This window comes from Salvelinus alpinus, chromosome 14 (assembly GCF_045679555.1).
Source record: "Salvelinus alpinus chromosome 14, SLU_Salpinus.1, whole genome shotgun sequence".
Lineage (NCBI taxonomy): Eukaryota > Metazoa > Chordata > Actinopteri > Salmoniformes > Salmonidae > Salvelinus > Salvelinus alpinus.
Genome location: NC_092099.1, coordinates 26,233,124 through 26,246,671, shown reverse-complemented (window position 1 = coordinate 26,246,671; position 13,548 = coordinate 26,233,124). Strand labels below are relative to the sequence as shown.

Below are 13,548 nucleotides of genomic sequence, written 5' to 3'. Positions count from 1 at the left end.
TCTAAGCCCCTCATCAATATTCAACTCACAGACCTTGATTCAACCACTGCCTTGAAAGGGCATAGTCCTGAGGAAACACACTGTATTTATCACTGTAGGATGGAATTGCCTTTAGATTTCACAGCAGTACTGTTAACCATGCTGTTGTAACAGTATAACTTTAGACCGTCCCCTCGCCCCGACACGGGCGCGAACCAGGGACCCTCTGCACACATCAACAACTGACACCCACGAAGCGTCGTTACCCATCGCTCCACAAAAGCCGCGGCCCTTGCAGAGCAAGGGGAAACCCTACTTCAGGTCTCAGAGCAAGTGACGTAACCGATTGAAATGCTATTAGCGCGTACCCGCTAACTAGCTAGCCATTTCACATCCGTTACACTCACCCCCCTTTCAACCTCCTCCTTTTCCGCAGCAACCAGTGATCCGGGTCAACAGCATCAATGTAACAGTATAACTTTAAACCGTCCCCTCGCCCCGACACGGGCGCGAACCAGGGACCCTCTGCACACATCAACAACGGTTGCCCACGAAGCACGGTCGTTACCCATCGCTCCACAAAAGCCGCGGCCCTTGCAGAGCAAGGGGAAACCCTACTTCAGGTCTCAGAGCAAGTGACGTAACCGATTGAAATGCTATTAGCGCGTACCCGCTAACTAGCTAGCCATTTCACATCCGTTACACTGTTATATTGGTGCAATAGGCCGCACTAAACAATAAGTGGCAGGAAATACTTTTACACTTTTGTGTGTGACTACTGCACAAAGCATGCCTTACATAACCTTCAATGTTTTATTCTGAACCATTAAACAAAACATTCCAGTGCCATTAATAGATGTCGGGTTGACAATTACATTTTCCCATTACCAAAACGTCCCATACAAGGTCATATTAATTGAAAAACTCAGACCATAGGCTAGTATGAATAATTCTATACTTTTACAGTTTGGATAGCATCCAGTTAATTTACTGGCCATGGAGCGAGAGAAAGGGATGTAGGCGCGCGCCAAACTCCTTTCTACTGCATTTGTGTGATGGCAAGCTGCCCTCTCTCCCATCCTGTTTCACGCGCACAGAGGTCTGGTGGCGGGCAGAAGGAAGTAACTCACGCCTCTAGTAAAATAGTATCTCTTTCTCTCTCTCTCTCTCTCCGTCTCGCGATCTCACTCTCTCTCTCACCGCAGGTGGATGGCACACCACGTGGCCCTCTTGCGCTATCGAGTGTAATTATAACACATTGGCTTTGGGCTTTAAAATTACAAGCCTGCCCACGGATTGTTTCATCTTCTTCTTAAAATAATTTACCCCTTCAAATCCGTGAGTAAGCCTTTAGTTAAGACAGAATGCAGGTGTTACGGAGGCGCTTGTTGAACGGGAGGCACGTGGCGCGTAGAAGGCACTAGGACCGGAGAGAGTTCCCTCTCAGGAGCGCAGGCTATGAGCGTCGCATCCACATAGTGGGGCTGTGGAGGAAACCCCCCCATCGGATCTGGCAATACAGGATACTTGCGATTATATCCATACATTTATTTTCTAGTCTGTGGCGTGGTGCGGTTTAGCGGAGTGCGCAGTCCTGCGTTTGGGATGGTTGGGCACACTCCGGAGAATTCTTGATAGAACCTCTTGGCGCAAAGCGAGCAGGCAGATTTAGGGGGGAGTTCGGTAGGCTACACGCTTCCATTGCCCCCTGTTCGTTTTGTAAATGTCATATTTTTAGCCTTTTATTTTGTAGTTGGTAATCATAATTTCGTGTTTTTTTTACTATAGAAACCCCCTTTTCTTCGATCTCTCAGTCTCTCACCTAAATGCACTTCTGTTCATTGAGTGAGCTTGGCACTTTTTCATCCATCTGAGAACAGAAACAAGATCCGCATCTTTCTCTTTGGATTAAACTGCCCTTTAATCCGCCGCGGCTATCGTCTGAATGGGTGATCTGCTTGAAATACAGTTCTTCAGTGGCACCCTGACACTCCATGGAAACATGTTCTCTCTGGCTGGTCCCCGTCGCTGTGATGTCCAAAGCTTTCCCCACTGACTGACGAACGCTCGTGGATCATTTTGTAAAGCGATTTGAAGGTAAACCAATTCCCATTTGCTCTTGTCGCAGCCTATACCGCTCCTGGCAGTTTGATAAAGTTGGTTGGCCCTTAATTACAATGCTACTTTTTTGATTGCTGCAACACATTGATCGGGTCTGTCATTGAGTCTAGTTTCCGATGGACGGGGGAATTATATATGAAGTTGCAGCAGTTATTCTGATTCTGAAAGCATTTCAGTCAATCACAGTGTATGGGGCGTAATATTTATCCATATAGACGCGCACGGCGGTCTGTGACGGTCGTGACTGTGACGGACCGGGGAATGGCTGTGTGAAGTTAAGCACCTGCCGCTGTTGCAGCACAGACTCTGTAATTAGCAGGCTACACGGGGAAATGTGGTGAACTGGGTTGTTCAGAACAAACAGACAGATATTCAGACAGACAGACTGTGGAATAGGCTACTGCTTTTTCTGGTGGCTAACGTGATTTCACGTTTGTTGTTTTCTTAGAAAAGCCATTATACAATGCATGCCATCGTGTATGTGATTGGTGTAGGTTGCTATGGCTTATAGAAAGAAGAGCTCCAGTGTGGGGATGTTAAAGGACCTATAGAGATCCACTGCAGTGCAGTCTCACATATTGGCCCGCCGGCTGGCTTAGGGAAGCTCAGCGAGAGGATTTAGATAAAGGTGTAAACGAAGCGGCAGCTTTCCCCCTGTAGGTAAGCCATATGCTGAATCCTGGCTTTGGGTACTGTATACAAACGGGGCATGTTTCAGGCGATTACAAGCTTTTGTTTGTGTGTTTGTTTCACAAGAGCAATAACAACTTTTTTTGTCAGTGGCATTTAGTCTCTCTCTCTATCTCTCTCTCTCTACCTCTATCTATCTCCCTCTCTCTACCTCTATCTCTCTCTCTCTACCTCTATCTCTCTATCTCTCTCTACCTCTCTATCTCTCTCTTTTCATCTCTGTGTGAGCTTGTCTGTTTCAGTGTGTACCCGCGCGTGCATGCTCAGTATTTCTGCGTGCATAGGTGCTTGTAAACGTGTGTGCGCGTGTGTGTGTGGAGGGGGGGAGGGTGTGCCAGTCAGAGAGAGAGAGAGAGAGCGAGAGAGGGACTACACAGTTGTTTCGCCGTTTACTGGCAATAAAAACGCATGGGCCAGGTTACTTACGCATTTTAATTGGATGGCAATATGTAGTTTACCGGGTGAATAGGCAATCAAGTATTAAAATGTGATATTTTACTGAGGTGACGCGATGCATCCCACTGGGCACAGACGTCAATTCAACGTCCATTCCACGTTGGTTCAACGTAATTTCATTGAAATGACGTAGAAACCATGTTGATTCAACCAGTGTGTGCACAGTGGGATGACACACAATGCTAAAGTTCCCGTTGGAGGTTAGTTAGTGTGGTTAGTGTGGGGGTGATTCTGTGGTCGAGAATTTTTAAGATTGGGTGAGTTTTCTGCTCTGCTGCTGTAAAATAAAAGTCTATATGGTGGTTGTGTACAGCAGGCCTACACGAAGAGAAGTCTGTGTACACGCCGCTCTGTCGTTTCCCAACCTGCTTCCTACAGCGAGTCTCACCGTGGGTAATCGCAGTGTGGTTAAAGTTGCCGCTGGGGAAAACAGCGCAACCCCGGAGGGAACTGTGCGGACAGGAGACGTATGACGCAGGGATTAGGGTGGTTGATTGACGATGATCCTATTTCGGGAACTGCGTCTCAATTAGAATGAATAGTGAGCCTCATGACTGAATACCCAATGAATACACTGTAAAACAAGTGTTTAGGATTTTAACACATAACTAAATACTTTTCTGTAACATATTTTAAATGGATCAAGACATTTAGAATTTCAATGAAAAAGTGTCACAGTGTTTAGATGGTAAACACCAGAACATGTTTATTCGCTTTAACACTTTTTAAACACATTAACACATTTATTCAGCGTATCACTGTAACAAAGTGCTGTAAATGTACAGCAACACTTTAACAGTTAGCTACTGTAATTCTATATTACAGTTCAGTCAAAGATTTTTATAACTAAACCAAGATAGACCACAGCCCGTGTTTCAAATGCGTACAAATGAGTCATAGTGGGCAAAACAAGCATGAAGGTGGGCAGAACCAAGCACAAGCTAGCGAGATTCTATTGGCGCGTTCTAGCATGCGTGCACATATTTCCGTTAGGGAACGCCTACTCTGTAGAGTGCGCGTGTGCAATGACTCAATTTTCCTTTGCAATCCTTCTAAAAAACACAATAAAAAAAACGTTGGCAAAGAGTTAAGTGCACAAAACTTAGTCAACTCTATTCACAACATATTCTAGTTTTGAGAACAGAACATTTTATTGAGATCAAATGTTCCACGATGAGAAAATATGCAGAATGTTGGCCAAAATCCACCTTGTTCCATCTTCTCCCACTGCCGGCAACTGGGCTTCCTCTCACTACCATATTTGGTAGCAAGTAGAAACGCCCAGCGGATGCTTCACAGTTATACATCCGGTGAAATATCTGTCTAATTTTTCTATCTGTGTTTCAGTACTGTAAAGAGCAATGCATTATGGGGGCTCAATAACATTCTGCTACACTGCTATAAAATTACAGCAATTGCTGTACAGTAAAGCACTGTATTACATGTTTTGCTGTATATTTACAGCAGCATACTGTGAGTTATGGTGCATTATGGGAAAAGGTTGTGGGCAGTAAAATAATCTCTGGCTCATTAACATATTTAGAGGTGTACCTTGTAAAACATATTTGTTGCACCCATTAGTGAGAATGCTGTACCCCTCAGAGTACAGTACCATACTGACTGGTGCGTTGCCAGTAATTTACTGTAAATCAGTAACATAGTGTATTTTTGGAATCTAAAAACCTTTTCCTGTAAATCTTCAGTCATTTACTGTAATTCAGTACCATCCCAACAAAATACTGTACTGTAATTTTGGAGAGCCAAAAACATTTTGTGGGTGCATGGTATTGTTGTGGCTCATTAACACATTTTGCTGCGTGCCTTGTTAGTGGCTATATTTGTTGCACCTGTTACTGAAAATGCTGTACCAATTTAACTGATATGTGGTAGTAGTGCCCAAGCAATTTAATGTAGATAGGGAACAGATCAGACTGGCAGCGGGTCTTAAACCTTTAATGGGTGAATATTAAGCCATGTCCTTTTAATGGGTTTTGGCCTGTACTCACTGGCAGTTTGGAAGCCTTTGATTAGGCCTCTAGAAGTGCAATTTATAATAAACACCAAATATTCATAAATATACTGTAAAATACAAATACCTACCTGCTTGCACGAATCCCATGTAAATACTGTAAAATACAGACACAATTACATTAGCATATACTTAAAGTATAGTATATTAATTTTACATTATTGTAATGTATCATTGCTCAGAATTTTCCAGTAATTTACAGGATGCTGGTGGCAAGTTACTGTGAATATTACAGTAACATACATTGCACTAGCCAGAGATGGGCAAAGATATATCCAAATGGTATCAATCAATCAGATTTAGTTATAAGCCCTTTTTACAACAGCCGATGTCACAAAGTGCTATACAGAAGAAACCGAGCGTAAAACCCCAAACAGCAAGCAATGCAGATGTACAAATACAGGATAGTTTGAAGACCAATGTATCCTTAACTACAACAACGTTCCCAGTAACGGTTATAGATAGGGTTGACTTGCTATGGCACGCTGATTATTGCTGACCACCAGATGTCACTCATTTGCATTGTGAACAGATAATGAAGCTCAGAGTAATTAACACTTTTTTGGCACAATTTGGTGAAATCGCCAAAGCCTTCAGAAAGCCTCAGTTTCCCATCACTAATCATAGGTCACATCAGACCTGCAAGTCACAATACTGTGGTTTATAAAGTGATTAGTAATTCCTATCAGAAACCAGCCAGAGAGAGCAGAGCCAAGAACATGAACATTTTATCATCTACAACCTACACTCAGAATGACTGCTACGGTAACTAACTTAACAAGAAAAGACTACCTAAACCATCTAAACTGGAACGACCACCTCAGTAACAGGTGTAATAAGGCCAACCCCTTACAGATTGGATTAGTTTAGAAAATTGTCAGTTATTTATCTTTGTGACGTATAAGATCAATGAATCAATCAATCAATGAGAAAAGATAGATATTAAAACAAACTATTCCAAAAAAATCATCCTGCAACAAAGCATGCTGGGAAATAGTTGGTTAGCTGGTTCGAGCGAGCGAATTAATCGAAGGTTGACACTAATGCTTTTTACAGCTAGTGAAGAAGTGTGAGGCAGAGTTGAATGAAGCAGCTTCAATGGTAAACTTGACCCCGCCCTTTTAAAATCAAATATTACAGGCGGTGGCTTATCACGTTATTCACTTAGCCTACAGCAGATGAGAAGCGATTTCCCCGCTTTTATAGAAACCCAAAGGAATCATACGTAATCACCCCAGTGGCTTTCCATAGCCTTCCTACACACACCGCGGCACACTCTGTCCACTGTGCTGACATACAGATTTTGCGCCAACCTGTCTCTCAATCATTTTAACCTTTTTTTATATAGAGACATAAAACTAAAACTATGCGGGCACAAGTTTCAACTGAGGGGACTAGCCCCTTTTTGCACCTTCGTGGAGCCAGGCCCAAGGTAAAGTGTCAGACATTTCTAACACTGATCTGAATAAAAAGTATGGAAAATCTCATCAGTTTCTTATAACTTTCATTCTAAATGCCTGTGTTTATGATGAGGACACTTATTGGCAAATCTAAACCTTATTTTTAAGTTTAAAACACTGACCTTTTGTTTATAAACGTGTCACATGTTTCATGGTTTTACAATGTAGGCTACCGAGCCTCGCCATGCCCAACACTCCTCAGACGCAAACCCCAGGAGGTATCACTGTATTCATGTTTGTTTTGATGTTATTTTGGTTGGTTCATGTCGCGAGAGCACTCTTTGAGGAGGAGTGCAGTGAATAAAATGAACATGATGTACCATGTGGTGAGGACTTTAAACACAACATAATCAGTATTACAAGAAAGGGTTCAGCATGTTAGAACTCTAAATGTATTCAAGTATAGCCTAGGCTGCGTCTTACTTTTCCAAGAATATTGAGGATGTGCTCAGACTGCCAGTCGTGATGAATCCCATTATGAAAAAGCCAGAGAATGTTAAGAAGATCAGACAGTGCTTCTAGTGAGTATGGTGGCCAGCCATACCCACCCGTTCTTCTTAATGTGCCAGTGGCTGGCTGGCTCTCTCTCTCTCTACCGCTCCCTCTCCCTCCCGCCTGTGCATGAATATTCATAATGCAGTAATATAGCTTAATCGAATTCTAAGGTGCAAATGCTGTGTAGTTTGTCAGTGGCTTGCGTTGCCATAGCGTGGTGCTGAAATGGACAGTTCCGTCTTGTTGGCTCGCGCTCTCAAAGGCATAGTGATACAGCAGGTAACAACAGGTCACACAACAACGCACCAATAGAAAGACTGACTCAGCCAATCATGAATTGCAGAGCTAGCCTACACCACACGTGTCACTTTCTGTGGTGTGGCTTACAGCAGGCATAATAATATCTGTAAAGTGTATGGAGGTTTTTTCAAAATGAGTACTTGCCAACTTAGACAATATAAATTATTATTGAAGTAATATCAGGATAAACCTGTGTCTGTTATTCCATAGGCCTACACTTCGTGTAGCAACTGCCCTCTCCTGTAGACCTAGGTGAGCCAATGCACATTTCCTCCAGCCTCCGCCAGCGTCCTAATGAAGCGCCATCTCTCCCGTGGGGCCAAATACAGCACTCCCCGTAGGTTTTCCTGTTAATTCATTTTCCAACATCCCTTTCCCTGCATTAGCGTTTGATTGCTTTATACGGCTGCCTTTCTGTGTGGACTGGGGGCTGTTAAAAGCCATTAATCGGTTATCATGAAGTGGTCCTGTAGCATTTAAACACCCAGGTATTGCAGTACAGTGAGGAAGGAGCAGACCTCTCTATGGAGGCAGAGTAGATATACATAACACCAGGAATGCCAAGTGCCTCAACAGAGAGGAGTATGACACATCTCGGACATTTTGTCAACCGCTCCATTTTTCTGTTACTCGCGACGTCAGTGTGTGTATGTATGTGTGTGTGTGTGTGTGTGTGAAGGAACACAGGGGGATTCTCAAAAGGGTCCGCGAGCGTGCTCCTTTTGAGAAATGTTCCCGCTTCACTAACCCCCTGAGAAAACATGGCGTGGTTTCTAAACACTACATCATGAGAAAACTCTCCATGGAGAAATAAGCCAAGGTACGTCTACACGTAGGCCTTGAATTGAATGAATGATCTGTGCATTTTCCGTTGATTGAATTTGGCCACCCCGCTGACTTGTTGCTTCCTGGGGACCACTTTGAGGTGGTGAAATGTATCAGTAACTCGGTGTGTCCGAAAAAGCAGTGCTGCAGGTTTAAAAGCAGGCAGGAACAGGGCTCGGTAACAAGGGGAACACGCTCAGGGAAAGGCCTGGTTAGACTACAGAGGAGATTGGTGTTAATGTCTATCTGTCTGTTCACTGTTCCTGCCCCCAGGAGGCGCCACGCCTGCTAAAGCCACTCAGATGGTCAACATGTTCCAAGGCATTGTTTAGCCCTTTAGCTACCTAAAAGCTAAAAGCATCAACATCCAGTTTTACCTCAGCCGTTGACGCCTAGCTCGAAAGAGAGGAAAATCTCTCAGGAGCCTCGTTCTCTCTTCACTGGAACTCGCACCGGGAGCACACTTTGATGACAGGGGCGGTTTCATCTTTTGATGTTGTTGTTGACGTTTTTGATGTGAGTGTTACGTTTGGCACGTTTTGATGCCATTGTTTTGATGAGTAGCATTTTCACGGGGCACCCGGGGACCCCTGTGAGGAGCTTGCCAGCTCTGCTCCTGCTGTGGTAGATTGATATTTGTAATTTAGGAGAAGCTGTCACGCAGAACTCACCAGACGGAAACTGCCAAGGAGGCGCTCAGTCGATTAAATGCGTTTTGTTTAGAAATAATTATTCTGATGTGAGGGAGATGCTGGGTGGTCATAGGAGGGCATGACGAGGACTATGTTTAAATCACACACACACACACACACACACACACACACACACACACACACACACACACACACACACACACACACACACACACACACACACACACACACACACACACACACACACACACACACACACACACACACACACACACACACACACACACACACAGAGGTGACTGTGGAGGGCATGTTAGGGGTGATATTATGTCATCTGTCATGGCTCTATAATCTCTGATGAGCCCTCAGATCATCACAGTGGTGTTTTATGCACAGATGGATGAAAGGTCAAAGCTGTGTGTGTGTGTGTGTGTGTGTGTGTGTGTGTGTGTGTGTGTGTGTGTGTGTGTGTGTGTGTGTGTGTGTGTGTGTGTGTGTGTGTGTGTGTGTGTGTGTGCGTGTGTGCCTTCACCCCACCCCCTATGGTCTCAATATTGTCCATCATTGCACAATTGGTATTTACTTCCTCTAGAAGCCGTGCTTCAAATGACCATCTCCTCCTCATCATATTGATTGTCAATAAAAGTACAATAGGCCAGAAGGTGAGAACACTGTTTGATTGACTGGAGCAAGACAGATAAATCTTGGTTCACCTTGCAGATTGGGGCTCTGCCTGGCATGTAGTAACTGTAGTTAGGAGACTGAGAGTATATTTAAAACATGGAGGATCACAAATCCTTTTGAGGGTCTCCAATGGTGTCTGTTCTATTCAAGCTGACACTTCTGCCACATAATGATATATTGTTACATCATTTGTATGGTATTTGTCTGTCCTCCTTCCTCCCCTCTTCTCTCGGCTCTGCTCATTTCCCATTCCTCTTCCCCTCTTTCTCCCTTCTCTTCTCTCTGTCAATCTTGCTCTCTCTCTCCCTGTATGGCTCTCTTCTCTCATCTCTTTGCCCTCTCTACCCCAATCCTCCTCTCTCATTCCTTTGCCCTCTCTACCCCAATCCTCCTCTCTCATTCCTTTGTGCCCTCTACCCCACTCGTCCTCTTTTATTCCTTTGCACTCTTTCCCCCACTCCTCGTCTCTCATCTCTTTGCGCTCTCTCCCCCACAGCTCCTTTCTCATCTCTCTTCTCTCTCCCTGGCTAGTTTCTCATCTCTCAATCTCTCTCGCTTTCTCTTGCTCTCTCTCTCTATCTCTCTCTTTCTCTCTTCTCTCGCTCTCACTCTCTCTCACTCTCTCTGTCTGTCTTTCCCACTCCTCCCCATCTATCTCTCTAGCTCCTCAGATGTTCTGGTGTGAATACTGATGGCTGAGCCCAGCTCTACTGATACCCCCCCCCCTGATAACCGAGCTGACAATGTCACTCTCAGACACACAGAGGGTATCCACCCTCCCACACTCTCTCTCTGCTACCACTTTCTACTTTCTCTTTAACACACACACACACACACACACACACACACACACACACACACACACACACACACACACACACACACACACACACACACACACACACACACACACACTCTCTATCTTTCTCTCTCAGATATCTCTCTCTCAAATGGCTTTATTGGCATGGAAAGGGTTACACACATACATTGCCAAAGAAAACATATAGACACATCAAATCAATGACAGATAATAATAAGAAAAATAATAATACTCAATGAGTAGTAACAATTAACAGGACACGACAGTAAGAAATGAATGAGGACAATAATAGATAGTGAGAAAGACACAGGTAGCAAAGCTATTGTTGTAGTTAGTCGTTCCTCTGGATGTCCCTACGGATGTGGCAGGAAGCTACATATTTTGCAGCTAATATAGCACAAAGGGGTTTCTGTCGCTCTCTCTCGCTCTCTCTCTCTCTCTGTGTGTGTGTGATAGTGTTACTGACAGCTGTCAGCATATTAAACAAATCAAAGCCAGGCCAGTCGAAGTAAGCCTCAACCAGTCAATGTCAGCCTCAAACCCAAACACATTCACTCCAGTGTTGTTTTTTTCACTAACCCACAGTCAGGTAGTAGAGGTTAAGGGTGAGAAGAGGGAATAAGGAAATTAAAGTTGGTACGGGTTAGAGGAAAACGAGGAGAGGGTTTAGGAGTCAATGAGTGTGTACAGCGGTGAGGAGGAGTCAGTAGGGTGTGAGGAGAGGGGGTGAGGTAGAGAGAAGAGGAGATACTATGTAGATAGATATGGGATGAGAGGAGATGCTATGTAGATAGATAGGGGATGAGAAGAGATACTGTATAGATAGATAGGGGATGAGAAGAGATACTATGTAGATAGATAGGAGTTGAGAGGAGATACTGTATAGATAGATAGGGGATAAAAGAGAATGGTGGTATTAGAGCTTGTTTTCATTTGCCAGTTTCATAGCAACACATAAAGGCCTTTTATTAGCTCTACTGGCTACAGCTCTCTCTCACACACACACATGCACATGCACACACACACACACACACACACACACACACACACACACACACACACACACACACACACACACACACACACACACACACACACACACACACACACACACACACAGGGCTGATGCTAACGCTAAGAGAATGTCAAGTGCTTATCTGGCAGGAGGAGCGGTGGTTTCAACCCTCCCCGGAGCTCAGCTAAGTGAGGGTGACTGCTGCTCCTATCAGGGGAGAGAATGTGTCGACTTTATGTGTGTTATTTCTCCCATGATCACGTCTCTGCTCCAAAACAACCCGGCCCCTATCACATCTCCACTGTTATCCTCATTAGGTTTCTCTATGCTGCGCCTGCCAGATGCCGCTAGCCTTGTCATAACACACAGACTCAACACCATACCAGTTGTAATGGAATCATTTCCCCAACTGTCACTATGGGTTGTTGATGGCTGGAATCTTTGACAATTTTAGAGACTTCCTCTGACACCGCCTGGTGTAGAGGTCCTGGATGGCAGGGAGCTCGGCCCCAGTGATGTACTTGGCCGTATGCACTACCCTCTGTTGCACCTTGCGGTCGGATGACAAGCAGTTGCCATACCAGGCGGTGATGCAGCCAGCCAAGATGCTCTCAATGGTGCAGCTGTAGAACTTTCTGAAGACCTCCTGAGGAGGAGAGTCGTTGTTGTGCCCTCTTCTCAACTGTGTTGGTGTGTTTGAACCATGATAGGTCCTTAGTGATGTGGACACTGAGGAACTTGAGGCTCTCGGCCCGCTCCACTACAGCCCCATTGATGTGAATGGGGGGGTGCTCGGCCCTCCCTTTCCTGTAACCACGATCAGCTCCTTTGTCATGCCGAGGTTGAGGGATGGGGTTGTTGTCCTGGCACCATACTCATCGTCATCGGTAATCAGGCCTACCGCTGTTGTGTTGTCGGTAAACTTAAGGATGGTGTTGGAACCACGCAGTCATGGGTGAACAGGGAGTACAGGAGGGGACTAAGCACATACCCCTGAGAGGCCCCCGTGTTGAGGGTCAGCATGGCAGATGTGTTTTTGCCTACCCTTACCACCTGGGGGCGGCATGTCAAGAAGTCCAGGATCCAGTTGTAGAGGGAGGTGTTTAGTCCCAGGGTCCTTAGCTTAGTGATGAGCTTTGTGGGCACTATGGTGTTGAACGCTGAGCTGTAGTCAATGAACAGCATTCTCACATAGGTGTTCCTTTTGTCCAGGTGGGAAAGGGCAGTGTGGAGTGCAATAGAGATTGCATCATCTGTTTGAGTGCTATGTAAATTGGAGTGGTCCAGGGTGTCTGGGATGATGGTGTTGATGTGAACCATGACCAGCCTTTCAAAGCATTTCATGGCTCACTGTTGTGATGTCATACGACTACTGAACAGCCAATCAAATGGCTACCCTGACCATTTGCATTGACCCCCTTTTTATTTGCACTGACTCTCCTGCACCGGCTCTATGCACACTCACTGGACTCTACCCACACACTCACTGGACTCTACCCACACACTCACTGGACTCTACCCACACACTCACTGGACTCTACCCACACACTCACTGGACTCTACCCACACACTCACTGGACTCTACCCACACACTCACTGGCCTCTACCCACACACTCACTGGACTCTACCCACACACTCACTGGACTCTACCCACACACTCACTGGACTCTACCCACACACTCACTGGACTCTACCCACACACTCACTGGACTCTACCCACACACTCACTGGACTCTACCCACACACTCACTGGACTCTACCCACACACTCACTGGACTCTACCCACACACTCACTGGACTCTACCCACACACTCACTGGACTCTACCCACACACTCGCACATACTACACCTCAACACACACACAAAGTCACACTACATACGCTCACACAAACTGAACACACACATTTGCATATTGTCGCCACACACACAAACTCACACATAGACACACTTTCAGACACAATCCCAGTGGAGACAGTCCCAGGAGAGCTGTAGCTCAGTTGGAGCTACATCTACTGAAGAT

General features: G+C 45.2%; 1 protein-coding gene across 4 annotated transcripts in view; it reads left to right on the top strand.

Moving 5' to 3' along the window:
* The first annotated feature begins 1,102 nt into the window (after positions 1-1,102).
* The window catches only part of LOC139538660 (interleukin-1 receptor accessory protein-like 1), a 366,089-nt gene continuing 353,643 nt past the window's right edge, over positions 1,103-13,548 (top strand). The window contains exon 1 of one of the 4 annotated variants that reach the window (XM_071340975.1): positions 1,103-2,076. The gene's annotated coding sequence lies outside the window, so the exon portion shown is untranslated. The remainder of the gene's footprint in view (positions 2,077-13,548) is intronic. The other 3 variants (XM_071340973.1, XM_071340977.1, XM_071340976.1) reach the window with 3 other exon arrangements.